Genomic DNA, 15,167 nt, shown 5'->3' with positions numbered 1-15,167 from the left:
CAGAAAGTGCATCACCGTTTCCGTCTTTAGAAGGCTTTAATAACTAAAATATGTAGTAGGACGTGTATAAAAACGTTCAGACAAATAAAAGAAACTAACCAAACTCCACTTTTTCAGATCATTAATCAAATAAACCCTTATGAAGATGGATGTGTCTGAAGAGCACATTAGGCATATAATGCTTTATGAGTTTAAAAAAGGGAATAGTGCAGTAGAAACTATGAAACATTCAAGGTGTTTATGGTGTGAAGTCTTTCAGTGAAAAAAAATGTTGAACATGGTTTCAGAAGCTCAGATCAGGTGAGTACAGCTTAAGTGATGCAGCACATTCAGGTCATTCTGTTGAGTTTAATGATGACTTGCTGCTGGCTGCACTTGATGAAGATTGTGCTGTAACTGTTGAGGAACTAGCATAGAAGCTTAATTCAACCCATTTAACAGTTCAGCATCATCTGCAACAGCTTGGAAGCATGTCAAAACTTGGAAAATGAGTCCCCCGTGATTTGACGGAAGCCAATCTTGGAGCATGAGTGGACATTTGCACTTTTTCTGCACTCTTGTGAAACAAAGTCTCCTCATTTGGACAGGTTAGTGACTGGAGATGAGAAATGAATATTTTATAAAAAAAGTTAAGTGCTGCAGATAATGGCTCGGTGCAGGTAAGCTGGCTAAAGCACAGCCCAAAATGGACCTCCACCCTAGGAAAGTCTTGTAAAGCGTTTGGTGTGATTTACTTTGAGTTCCTGCCACTCAATGTAGCGATTACATAAGAATTCTATTGTCAGTCGTTAAAGGGCTTGAATATTGCACTGAAAGAAAAGAGGCATGCTTTGATCAATCGTAAAAGTGTTGTGTTACACCAGGATAATGCACGGCCCCTTTCAGCAAGGATCACATCTGCAAAGATTGAAGAGCTAGACTGGGAAAAACTTTCACATCCTCCTTATTCTCCAGACCTTGCCTCATCTGATTATCATCTGTTCCAAAGTTTGCAGAGCTATCTTGATGGAAAAGAGCTTGGAACACATGAAGATGTCAAAACTACCCTCTCTACATTCTTTTCCTCCAAACCCCAAGAATTTTATAGAAGTGGCATTTAGAAGCTTGTGAATCATTGGCAGAAAGTAATTAATAATAATGGAACATACATTATTGATTAAATAACATTAAAAGCATTTGAAATCCTTTGTCTTTTTCTGAACCTAAAATCGGACATTACTAAAGGGATGACCTGATATTATTTGTATTTTCTAATGACTTGAATGTGCTGCCATCTGGTGATAATCATTCAATTAAATCATTTAGGTTTTAAAGAAAAGTAGTATCTTGTATACTATTTGTTTTAATATTTAACACTCAGTGGTTTGATACCGAATGTTTCAGACAGCATTAGTTTTAGGATTTTGTAACATAGACTATATAAAAATGGATAAAAACTTCCAGAAACTGTGAAGATAAAGTGGCATCTTTTAAATATTGCTGAGTGTGCCATTCTTAATATTGTTTGTAATTCTTCAATACAGGTAGATAATATATTTCTTTCTTGTCCTTACCTAGGATTCCTACATGTTAGATTATTTCAAGTACCTTTATTTGTACTTGTCTGTGGGTCCTCCTGTTTATTTCATCATCACAGATGGGTATAATTATTCAGACATTCAACACCAGAACCGACTCTGTGCACTGTCATCCTGCAGGAATGACAGCTTATTTCTACAAATTAAGGGGGCTGCAGACATTAGTGAGAAGTAAGTTGTAATAACTGTGGAATTTTAAAATGTTTACACTTTCATTGCCATGTTAACTGATCTGTAAAAAAAAAAAAAAAAAAAAAAAGTATATTTGTTTTATTATCAATGCTATGACCCCTCATCTTTTATTCAGATTTTTTCATTGTATTTTATTGGTATCTGTTAAATGAAAGTGTACAAAATTTGTTGTGTTTTAACATAATGATTATGATACGTAGAAGTTTACAGTTAACCTAATCAAGGTGCTAATACTTACACCACTTTTTAGTGGTAATTATTCAGTGGGAAAACTAACTCAATTTACTTTTTTTTTATAATTTTCAAAAAGGAAAATAAAATTATTTTTGTCAAATTCTTAGATTTCTGAATTAAACAGATCCAGCCAAGTGTTCTTGCTTCACCAAAAATGACTTAACTTAGAGTTTTGTTTTTTATTACAATTTGTTGGACAGTGTCTAAAAGTTCTTAAACTTTTTTGTTATTTCTTCTCAGTTGATGCAGTATTTATAAAATGTCTATAACTTGTTCAATCTTTAATAATGAAAATACTTTTAATATTTGTACCAATACTTTCTGTAATAACAAAACTAGCTTCTTCTGTATGAAGACAAATTATCAACATATTGTGAGGTGAAAAAACAAAGTAAAAAATCAACACAATCAAATGCACGTATACAGTTTACATACACACAGAGACAGCAGTACAAGCAAAGTACATATAGTTTTGAAAGTGGTTGAATTCAGAATGCAGAGGTAATATAAGTGCATTATTCAGGTTTGTTTGAAGAGGGGTGGTTCTCAGGTTTTTAGCTTCTTTCCAATTAAGTGTGACATGACAGTATAAGTGAAAGATAAGTAGCCAGATGGGACTGTAAATGTATTCTTTATATTTTTATTTGAATTGTATCTTTTCAAAGAAATAAGGTGATGGATGCCAGAACTGTAACCTATTTTCTGGTTGAAATAGACAAACCACTTAAAGAACAGCTGAAAACTAAAATTCATATTTTTAAGCAGGGATAAACTGGACTGCAAAGATTTTATCAGGAAAAAAAAGTTGCCCACATGTTTACTACAAAAAACAACAAACAATATACTTTTTCGAGAGGATCAACTGGGATTTCTCCTGATGTTTCATCAGGATGTATTAAGTTGTCTTCTGGCATATACAAAATACTAAGTTAATTGAATAGTAATGCTTTTAAATCTTCATTTGCTTTCATATTAAATTTAAAATATTTTTGTCTTTTTAATTTTACAAAGAAAGCCAGTGCAGACTTTTAGTTAATATATTAAAAACTAGCAAAAAAAAGCTTTATCAAAATATTTTTTTACACTTTGTTTTTGCAAATTTTCATACATAGTTACATAAAGTCTTTAAAATATATATATTCAATATGGTTTTTAACTGGCACATTAGACAATTAAAATGCATTTCAAAACATTTCCTCTTTTACCAAATTTCAGATGTAATAGAATGATCGTTGTCCAGGTCTAATGCTGCAGTTTGATACTTCATCTCTTAAGGAAATAGAATATGGTAATCAGTAACTTAATATTCAGTAAACACATAATAACATGTAAAAACAGTAATGATTCTTTACCAGATCTTTCTGATATTACTGGTTAAAACTTGTATATTTTAGTTATGATGCTTTCAATAGCAAAGCAAAATTTCTATCCATTACTTCAATATTCAGTGAATTTTTTTTGCATTTAGGACTTACATAGCAGCACAACCAGCAAGTTGGTTGGATGATTACTTTGACTACATGAAGAGTCAACAGTGTTGCTTTGAACAACATAATAAAACATTCTGTCCATCCTATGCTGCAAACAGTGGTGAGTTAATGTGTCAGAATGTATTTTGCAAGCTCTTAGTAGTTATGCAGCAAACGATGGTAAGTGGACTGTTCGAATTTGTTTTCATAAACTTTGCCCTTCCAGTGCTCTGAACATTGTAAATGTACATACTTCCAGTCCTTATGTGGCTAACAGTGGTGAAGGAATATATTAGAATATCTTGTACAAACTCTCAATTCTTATGCAGTAAACATTGATGAATGAATGTGTTACAGTATCTTGTTCATATTATTAGTTGTTTTTATGCAGCAAACTATGGTAAGTGTACTTATCAATATTTTTGTTTGTAAAATTTATTTTTTAAGTTGAATGCAATAAATGACCCTATCTATCGAAATGTTTTCTCACAACTGTTTTTTTGAGGTAGGAAACAGTGGTTAGTTAATGTGTCAAATTGTACTTTATAAACATTCTGTCCTTCTGCTGTAAAAGGTGGTGAATGAAAATGCCTTAATGTCTTCTGTGAACTTTCACATTATATGCTGCAATGACCTTTTTAACTGTCTTTGATATTATCTGTAAAATATTCTTGAAATCAAACATAGCAACATTTATTAATCCTGAAAACTTTGTGTATTACAGTGTTAGTCTCATATGGTGATTTGTTGTTTTTCCATATGTAGTAATATAAAACATGTCATTATCACAGAACTTTAGTGTAAATGTGGATATATTTGATACAGTTGTGATGCAAGAATTTTATAACAAACTGGATTTAAATTAACTTTTGTTTCCTGTATAAGTTTATGAAGCAAAATTATTAGTTTTGGGGTTGTATATGTTGTATTCTCTGAAAACTAGTAGTCCTTACTTGTGTTCAACATTAATTTTGAATCTTGTGTTCACATCAAGCCAAATATAAGTCACAATATGCAACAGTATTCATCAGCTGTCATTAGTCCTAGGCTATTTAAATTAATTAAACTCATTTACATTACCTAAGTGTTTTTTTATTTATGGATGCATCTACTAACTAAGTAATGAATATAAGTTTAGCAGAGGTGCATATTGTAACATTTCATCTAAAATTTTCTGTTATAGATGAGTTGGAGTGTGAAAGTTGTGCTAAGCTCCAAGTACGTCCAGTTGGCTCAGAGTTCAACCATTATCTGAAATACTTTTTACAAGACCTACCTAATGAGTACTGTGCTAAAGCGTAGGTGACAGTTTCTAATTGGTTAGTTTGATATAATGATAGTGATAGTTATTACTGAAATCTAATAACATAAATTATATAACATTAGATTCTGGGACACCATGAGATCTATTGGTCCATCTTGGCTGTTCCATGCTATAATCTAAATTAAACTTACAATCAGGCCTTATTCATATACTTATCAAGCTATTTCTTAAAGTCATTTAAATTTACTGCCTCTACAACATCTGATGGCATCCCATGCCAAAGACCAACCACGGTGTGAAAAAATGAAAATGTCTGGGCTGAGGATGATTTTTTACCCTGCCAAAATTTATACTTTTGTCCTCTAATCATACTATTCTTACTGTTAAATATGAAAAAAAGGATGATATGTCAACATTATGAATTCTATTTACAATCATAAACATCTCAATCAAATCCTCCCAAAATTTTCTTTTTTCAAGAGAAAACAATTTGAAAGATTTCAGCCTCTCCTCCTATGATAACCCCTCCATCCAGCCAGCATTCTAGTAACCCTTTCCAATGGTAAGGAGCCCAAGACTGAACACAATATTCAAAATGTGGACTAACCAGTCACATGTACAATGAAATTATAACCTCTTTAGACTTGCATTTAATATTTCCTATTTGCTTTGCCACTAACAACAGCACACTGCTTCATTGGCTTTAGAGACTGATCAGTTATTATACCAAAATCCCCATCTTTCATAACACTGTTAAAGCTTGTCTCATTAAAAGTGTACATATAATTTAAATTATGATAACCTATATGCATTATCTTGCATTTATTACGATTAAAACCCATCTTCCATTTATTTATCTAACTCACTAAATGATCTAAATCCTTATGTAAAGCAGCAGCATCCTCTTCAGTTATCAACAACCAATACTTTAATATCATCTGTGAATTTAGTGACTATTCCTTCATCTACATTATTGATGTAACTCAAAGAACGAAGGTCCTAAGACTGAGCCCTAAGTTACCTCACTTATGACATTAATCCAGTGTGACTGAATTCCATTTGTAACAACCCTCTACTTTCTTCTATCCAGCCCCTCTCCTATCCAGTTTAACTTATCCTATACACCAGTGGTTCTTAACCTTTTTACTTGTCTTACCCCCTGAGACTCTCCACGGTATTACCGTGACCCCTATAATAATTTTTGTAATGGTGAAATTTGCGTAAAGGTAGAATAAAACAAAACTATATAAAGATCATAATTTATTGAAAATGTTACAAATAAATGACCTTGAGAAATGCTACAAGTGCTAAACAAATGTAAAATCCATGGAATTACTGAATATCATACAAAACCTACATATTCACTCATGGTGAGGGTTGATATATAATGAGAAAATATACTAAATACGACGGAAACTTTGATATTTAAATTTTAAGTTCGATGTATTAATATTATATAGTTAAAAAAATTTAGACAATTCAAAATTTTACTCAAAATTAGACAGGTGGTTGTGCAACAAGAATCTCGATGCAGTTCAACTGCCGCACTTCAGCGTGTTTCTCATTGGTGGGCAGTTACAGGCACTTGCCACAAAAACTACCAACTGCTCCATGATTTCCCCAATAATTCCCAAACCTTCTGTGACCCCAAGAAACTTCAGGGGTCATGACCCCTAGGTTAAGAACCACTGCTCTACACCTATAGATTTTTACTTTTACAAGCCTTTTATGTAGCACCTTCTCAAATGTTTTCTGCAAATCCAGGTACACCAAATCTACACCCTTACCCTCATCTACATAAGCAGTAATATTTTCAAAAAATGTCAAAAGATTTGTAAAGCGAGATTTTCCCTTAGTGAAATCATGTTGACTATCCATTAAAAGTTTAAACTTTGTTAAATTACTTTACAAAGCATCTTTAACAGACTTTCCAAAACTTTTACCTCAGATGTAGGAAGATTAATAGGCCTGTAATCACTAGGATAATTTAAAAGATCTACATCAGGTAACTTCCAATCCTGTGGTAACTGTGACTATTTAAGGACTAACACAAAATAGTAGTAAGTGACTCACATATTCAATTTTTAACCACCTTCAAAATCCTTGGGTTATTCCAGGAATCTTATCATTTTTTTAAAACTTTCCAATTTTTTCTTAACTAGCTCAGGATTAATGCAGTCATTTTAACTGATCTCAGTTACATGTATTATCTGTTCAATATGTCAAATACTCTTTAAATCTGCATTAGTAGAAGAATCAAAATTTAATAACCCAGAGTCATCAGATAATAGCCTTCCTTTATCATCTCTAAGAGTCCTACCACATTCTAACATTATCTTTAGTGTACTTAAAGAAATCCGTACTGCTAATTTTTAGATTTTCAGCTAACATTTCCTCATACATCCTTATTTTCTGTTTCACTAACTTTTGTTATATTCTATAATCTTCTAAGTTTCATGTCATATAAGTCAATTTAAATATGTTAAATTGATTATGATTTTCTTTAATATTATCTCTTAAACTCTTTGTGAGCCAACCCAGTTTTTACTTGCAGCTACTCTCTTCTTTCTATAAGGAATATGTTTACTATGAATGTTTAAAGTTGATCTTTAACATTTCTCAACATGTGATCAGTGTTTACAAATAACTTGGCTATCCAATGCACAACAAATAATTCTTGTTGCATCCCTTTGAAATTTGTAACCCAAATATCATTATTCCTTATCTCCATATGCAGCAAACCATTGAACCTAATACACCAATAATCACGTGCACCCAGATGTTCCTTGATTCTACTCTCTCAACCATTTCTATATTTGAAGTTAAAAATAAATCTAAAATAGCATTGTTTTTAGTAAGTTTGTTGACTAATTGGTAAAATAGACATCTTGAAACTTTCTCCCTCATGGTTTAATTCTAGCACTTCCAAATCTATATGCCTTATAAAATCACCCACAATTATGACTTCATTAACAGCTGAAATTTTAATCTTATTGTGAAGTTACCATTAATTTCATCAATATTATTTGGTGGTCAATAATAAATTCCCACTAAGTTTTTTTTTTCCCTTTGTATTCACTAATATAAACCCAAATGGATTCAGTCTACTTGGTGTTATCTTTATCCTCAACTTCAACAGGATGTAACTTATTTCACATATAAAGTCACTCTACCCCCCTTTTTAATACTCTACACCCATTGAATAGCCTGTAACCCTGTATTTCAAAGAAACTTTTCTCACTATAATCATCTATGTTTAAAAATGTTTCAGTTATTCCCATTATATCAAAATCCACTATTCCTACCATTGATCTGTAATCATCTCTCTCAATTCTTATACTTTCAACAGTATAATAGTAACACTTAAGCTCATCTGTATAATTAATTCCATACTTATTTCCTATGCTAAACATTTTTCTCCTTTTTATTCTTTCCTGACCCTCACCACTGTCTAGTCCTAGTTTAAAACTTCCCTTATGGCTATGCTAATAGGCTTACCAAACAAGTTATTCCCTATCTTATTTAAATGTAAACCATTCATTCCATAGAGTTCCTTTCTTCCATTGCACTGATCTCACAAGTCCAACAATCCTATCTGCACATCCTTGCATACTAATCTAAGCTTGTCATTTAGCCCTAATGACCTACTCATAACTTCATCCTTAAATTAATTCTGGGCAGCATCCCTGACAAAATTAAGTTTTGACCTTTTTCTTTAAATTCTTGTATCAACTATCCTTGTATGTATTAATTAGCTCTTCTAACATACCTTTTCCTACATAAGCCCCTACATGCACCACAAGAACTGCATCTCTACTATCCCCCCCCTCTATTAATATCTCCCACTTTGTCAACTGTATCCTCCACTTGTACCCCTGAGTAGTATAATTTGATTTTTTTATCCCTGTTTACCATACAGACTATCCTATCCACATGCTTTGTCAAGGAATCACCTATAACTATAACATCCTTAATTTATCATTCATTTCCTTCTCTGACCTTTTTGTTTTCCTTCTTCCAATAGTTCCTCATCTGTACAAGTGAAGGGCTGAAATCTGTTGCTGAGTAGAATAGGCTCATTACAGTTAAATCCACTACTTTTAGCCTTAATAGTACTCTTTCTAACTTCCTGAAAGTCGTTGTTAGCTGAAGTATTCCTTACCAGTAAAAAGCTTGAGCTCTTCCTGAAATCCTGTTGTCATTTTCCACAATCCATGCTTCTCTTTTATTTATTATCTCTACTTAGGTTAGGATAGGCTATATAATATAGATATTAAATAAGTTTCACAAATCTGTAAGAGTTTAAGTTTTCAACATTCTTTCTCTCCTCAGTCATGCCCTCTTTGTTGTACTTTCAAGTTCACATGCTGCAAGAAAAAACACAATGTAAAATCTATTCAGGAAACACTTGTAGAAGAGAAGGAAGTCTTCTTACAGCTAACAACACTTAACTGTAACAGAGACAAATAGATAAAAACCAAACATTCTTTTTAATAGGTGTTTTATTTCTATACATTTTATCTAATAATGTTGTTTGAAAAAACAGGATAATACAAAACACTGTTTAGTAACTAACAACATTGTTTCTTTTTCATGTTACTACTTCAGAGGCAAGGCCCAGTTCAGCTCAGCTGTAGAATTGATTTCTAACAGTAATAACTCAGTCAGGGTAGGAGGTAAGGCAGTTTAACTATGTTTATTATAGTTGGGAAATATAAAATATTTTATACTATATCCTGATTGTTCCCTTAGAAGTGGAGTAAAAGTTCTTACCCCATGTATATAGAACCAAATGGACCTACTAGAAATAAAAAAAAAAAACTTTTACGAGTATTTTTTTTTCAGAAAAATAAAATTTACAAGCAGTACTCTTTTTTTTAAGTCTTATCAAAATGTACTCATGCAAGTGGTCAAATTTATGTGTGAAGAACATGACATAATGTTACTTTCAAGTTCTGAAAATGATAGTAGCAACTAAATTTAAGTGGCAAAAGAAGTATTTGGATGAACCCTATTTATTCAGATGTCTGCTATTTAAATCATACATAATACTTTGGATATTATATTTTACAAGTAAGAAGGATTCCTTTTGACACCATATTCATGAGTTATAGTTATCATAATCTTTTATGGATAGATATCTTACCAACTATCATAATATCTGATTATATATTAACTCACTAAATTTTTTAAAAATAATCATTATAGCTACATGTTGATACACTGACTGTTAATTTCTTTTTCAAATAATTACTACATTCTGTCTTAAGCCACCCACTACATGACCTATCATACTATTCTCAAGACCTCTAAGGACTTTTACAAAGCTCTGGAGTTGTCACGTTATATATCAGACAAACTGACTGAGCAGATCAGAACTGATTCCACTAACTCGGACGTTCGTGTATTTCCTTATAGGTAAATATTTTCTTCTGTATTTTAGCCAATGGTTTCAACATAAACAGAAAAATAAGTATATAAATCCAGTTATACTTGATAATAAATTGAATATAGAATTAAAAATATTAGAGTTGAAAATTTTTTCAGTGCCACTACATTTTAATAACTATTATTGTAATAACATTTTAGCTCTAACGATGTGTATAGTTAAGTAAGGAAGTAGCACGTAATTTTCTTAATTAAATAAGATTCATCAGTGTTTTTCAGTATATATTTCTGTAATATTACTAACTGGTTTTTATGTGCATCTACCGGATGTCACTGGTTTTGGTTTTAAGTTTTACACAAAAATCTTTTCTCATCTTCCAGCATTGTTCATGTATTTTATGAACAGTATCTTACCATGTGGCCTGATACAATGAAGAGTTTGGGCTTCTCATTGGCTGCCATATTTATTGTTACTTTTCTGTTGCTGGGACTGGATTTTTTTTCAGCTGCTATTGTTGTAATTACCATTGTGATGATTATTGTTAACTTGATGGGACTGATGTACTGGTGGAGCATCTCACTTAATGCTGTGTCATTAGTCAACTTGGTTGTGGTTAGTGAATTTCACTTTACCTAGATTATCACATTGTCTTTATTCACTTTGGTTGTATTTTGTTTATTCATTACTTGCTTCTTTAGTCAACAAATAATGTGATGTTGTTACATCATGACAAAATTCAAGGCTATATCTTGTTTAAACAGACCTTATTTTTTCATCTTATTTTACAATATGTTCATTGTTGTCACATTTCCCAGATAACTTTATGAAATTAGCTTAATTGTTGTATTTTAAAAAAAATCTGTTGGAACTGTACACATCATTGGAATTTGAATGCTCATTAAAAATCAGTGCTGTATTAATTAATAACTATTTAGTTAAACTTTATTCCCAATGGAACACATCAGTGAACTTAACTGAGAGTTTAACAGCATTTATTGCTAATCAGAAAGGCAGTAAAATGAATAATTACAGGACATTGCTTTTTGTTATTCTTGTTTTCTTTAGTGCATTATTTAGCTAAATAAAATATTTATTTACCATTAGTATTAAAAGGTAAGGTTAAATTTCATTGACAATTGATGGCAAAAAAAGAAAGACCTAGGTGAATAGGTTCTTGTTTTTTCATTTCATTATAAAAATTAAAATATTTTAGGTGAGGTAAAATAAGGAATAATAATATATTAGGAGATATTCTTGTGAGCAACTCACGAGTAGCTTGATGTGACTTGACAGGGTAATTTGGTCTCCACATTCACCAAGTAAATTACAGATTTTATAGTGAAAATATAAGTTAAACATAATTCAAAGGGCAGTAAAACTGTAAATATAAACAGTTGTATACTGTTATGCATTTTGAGCTATTTATAATAAAGGAATGTAGTTCCATGTTACAATTTGAAGTTATTCTAGAAAGAAAAATTTAACTTGGTATATTTTAATTTTTTATTTGGTGGTTACAAGGTTAGTCAAATGGAACAATGTCATATAAAATCAGGGTAGAGAAAATAACAGGTATTATATGTGTTACTAACAAAAAGATTTAAGTTTTTAGGAGATTTTAGATATTGTAGAAATGAAATCACAGATTTTTAATATGAATGGGAGAAACATTTATTGAAAATACTTCTGTAAAAATTCTGTATTTTTTATATACAATTGGCTTTTGATGATTACTGAAAACTTGTCAAATTTAGTAATGATACATAAAACCTATTAGAAGTTACTTTACAGAAACTATATTGGTCAGTTTGGAGTCACAAACTCAGTTCATCCTTTTGCATTGGGCTCAGTATCATATACACAAGACCTTCTACACATTTGCACACATTAACTATTGTTAAAAGAATTTCAATTAAATTAAAATTTTCTAGTAAAAGAAAAAATTTGTTGTAAAACTAAATAAGGTGCATTGAAGTCTGTATGAGTAAGCCTGTTTTCCTTGTGTAGGCAGTAGGTATTTCTGTGGAATTCTGTTCTCACTTAACCAGACTGTTTGCAATTAGTCCTGCTCCGACCCGCACCAAAAGAGCGCAAGATGCACTGGAACGCATTGGAAGTTCTGTGAGTAGTGATTTCTTCAAATCTAAAACCAAATGTAAGATTTAATGATTATTGTTCTAACACCATTTCAGTGATATTGGTGATATTCAGCAATTATTTCTTCGGAATTGGTTTTATGTATCATGTTAATATGTTGATTTCTCTCTAACATTCAAAATCTTCAATAAATGATAGTGGATGAAATCCTAAATATGAATAAGTTTAAACTTTTAATTTATAGTAGCCCAATTACCATAAAAATTTTTTTTGTAATAGCATAATATCACTCTAGAACGTTTTTGTTACCAATGCAAGTGTAGTAGCTGGTAATTTGTCTAACAATTAAAACACATTTCCAAGATAATGTTAAAATGTAAAGTATTTTTAGATGTTTTATGTATTTATCTTACATTATTCTCATGTTATGTTTAATTTCAGGTATTGAACAAATTAACCAACAAGTTACACTTAATAAAATATTTTGCTTTGTTTGGAATTTTAGATCTTATCAGGTATTACCCTCACTGACTGTGGGATCCTGGTTCTAGCCTTTGCAAAATCCCAAATCTTTCAAGTGTTCTATTTCAGAATGTATGTAGGTATCATTGCATTTGGAACACTCCACAGCCTAATTTTTTTACCAGTGTTTCTGAGTGTAATTGGTAAGTTGATTGTTATTTGGTCCCATAGAATGTCTCATTTCTGTTTTTTGTTGCTTTTTATTTAAGACGTTAACAACTTCTGTGATTTGTGTAAACAAAATGTGAACTAGTATTATGTTCCTTATTATAAAACCAAACACACATCATGAACAACTGTGAACTACAGTTAAAAGCAGCATTGGCTCCAAGAATTCTTAATTAGGTAGATAATATATAATTCATTTTAACTATAAATACAAAGTACATTAACTGTAGGGCCAAAGGACCATGTCATCACATTTGTTTACTCACATTCAAAATGTTATTGAACTACAATTTATGAATTTGTCAGTAAGTTTGGTCACAATTTGTTGATTATAATTCAAATCATATTTATTAAACACTAATAAACACCTAAATATTATTTTTTGTTTGTCACACAGTATGTTAAATGCAACATTAGTTCAAATTAAATGTTTGTGATGTTCAAATACAAAGTAAGTCTATAATTTCTTATTAATTATGAACTCAAATTATAGATATTTACAAGCTAGAATATAAAATAAGAACCTTCTATCTTTTCTATTTGCTAAGATATTGCTACACTTAGTGAATTAGCACAGTCACCTCACCCACTTCTTTCCATCTTGGAAAATAGTTTGTTACATCTACTTCTGTGTATAACCAATCAGAAGCTGAGAATGTCTCTAGTTGCTTTCTCATCCTTTTTGAAGTATGCAGGCAGCAAACTTTCTTTTCATGCTAGATTCCTAGCAGTAACATAAGAGTTCAGTGACTGCAAAATGTCTTTTTTTTTTTTTTTTAGACTCGAATACAGCTTAGTAACTATCCATGATAAATTATGGTGGAATTCTATGGTATTGATATAGTAATTCATGATTTTTGGTTTTTGCAAAATGTATATATAAAACCTGAAAGTAATTTTAGTTTCACATCCTCCACCTGCAAAATTTTGAAAGGCTTAGCAACCACATTCAAAGGTCATAGCTGGAAGAAATTATTGTTTGCTTTACTCCTTCTTCTATTATTCTATAACTGTAAGAAAAATAAGTTTAATGACTTATTTTTAAATAGTAATAAAGTATGTACATAGGTATAATAATCAAAATGTGACTTTGTATTACAAAATAATAGTCCACTAAAATAAAACCAAGACAGATAAATTTGTAAAGATAGTTTTATATTCTTGGATAAGGTAACATGAATGCACATGCATCTTCTGTAATATTAGCCAGTCACGGCCATATGTTAAATATAATGAAAAAAAATATATATGTACATATAAATTAAGTGTAAAATGTTGTAAGATTTAAGTTACTTAGACTAAATATTTGTGCTTTTACCATTACATTAGAAGGCTACAATATTTGTTTCAAAATATTGTAGGTATTATCCATTAGAGGCTGCAATAGTATATTGTGTAAGGTATAGTGGTTACATGAACAAGTAAAAAGTATTGCAGCATTTCCATATTTAGTAGTTATAAGGATAAAATATTGGCTTTTGATCATTATTGTATCCCGAACTTAAAATAATGTATACAGATTTTAAAATAGAATTTGTAGTATATATTGAAAGAACTTGGATACTTTGGTTTATGGATAATACTAACCCTGATAAAACTGCAATGTCATTTTATTTGTCATGTTACTACAAAATTGTCTTAACCATTTTATAAACAGGCAATTTGTACTCACAGGAACCTAGAGGAAATTTAACGAAAGGCCTTACAGACCTTATGACATTAGACACAGTGTCAAACTATATTAAAAGATGCCCATAACATAGTTCTTTGGAATAGAGAAGATATCAACATTTGAATAAGTATTACAGACAGTATTGTTAAATATGAAGAAAATGTACATATATTTATTACAATATAACTATTTTAATAGATCAATGACAATATGAACTGTTCTTGTTTTAGGACCTTCAGTCAATAGACAAAAACTGTATGACCACATTCATCTCCAAGACAAAAACTCTCGAGACAAAACTACCCATGCTGAAAGTGTAAGTATATATTTGTAATACAACAATTTATAGGTTTGGTGTAAATATTGACTACTACTTTTTGTCAGATAACATCTAATTGAAAATAAAAGATCACCAGAAAGATCTTTAGTGCATCAAATTTTGGTGGAAAATACACTCATTCCAAGAATTACTTAATTTATTTGGAGTGTATCATAATAACAATGATAAGTTTGAAATTTGATAAACTTTTTTTTGTAAAATGCACTAACTTACCTTTAATATAAGATTGTTAGCTAATTTAAG

At 30.7% G+C, this 15,167-nt stretch overlaps 1 pseudogene across 1 annotated transcript in view; it reads left to right on the top strand.

Moving 5' to 3' along the window:
• The window catches only part of LOC143223345 (NPC intracellular cholesterol transporter 1-like), a 66,768-nt pseudogene that overhangs the window by 47,973 nt on the left and 3,628 nt on the right, over positions 1 to 15,167 (top strand). Inside the window, exons 17-25 of the transcript XR_013012855.1 lie at positions 1,558 to 1,748; positions 3,472 to 3,593; positions 4,656 to 4,770; positions 9,345 to 9,412; positions 10,007 to 10,154; positions 10,506 to 10,737; positions 12,133 to 12,246; positions 12,728 to 12,887; positions 14,815 to 14,900. The product of XR_013012855.1 is annotated as an NPC intracellular cholesterol transporter 1-like (transcript). The remainder of the gene's footprint in view (positions 1 to 1,557; positions 1,749 to 3,471; positions 3,594 to 4,655; positions 4,771 to 9,344; positions 9,413 to 10,006; positions 10,155 to 10,505; positions 10,738 to 12,132; positions 12,247 to 12,727; positions 12,888 to 14,814; positions 14,901 to 15,167) is intronic.

This window comes from Tachypleus tridentatus, chromosome 8 (assembly GCF_004210375.1).
Source record: "Tachypleus tridentatus isolate NWPU-2018 chromosome 8, ASM421037v1, whole genome shotgun sequence".
Classification (NCBI taxonomy): domain Eukaryota; kingdom Metazoa; phylum Arthropoda; class Merostomata; order Xiphosura; family Limulidae; genus Tachypleus; species Tachypleus tridentatus.
Note: the sequence above shows the minus strand (reverse complement) of the source record. Positions and strands in the feature narration are given on the sequence as shown.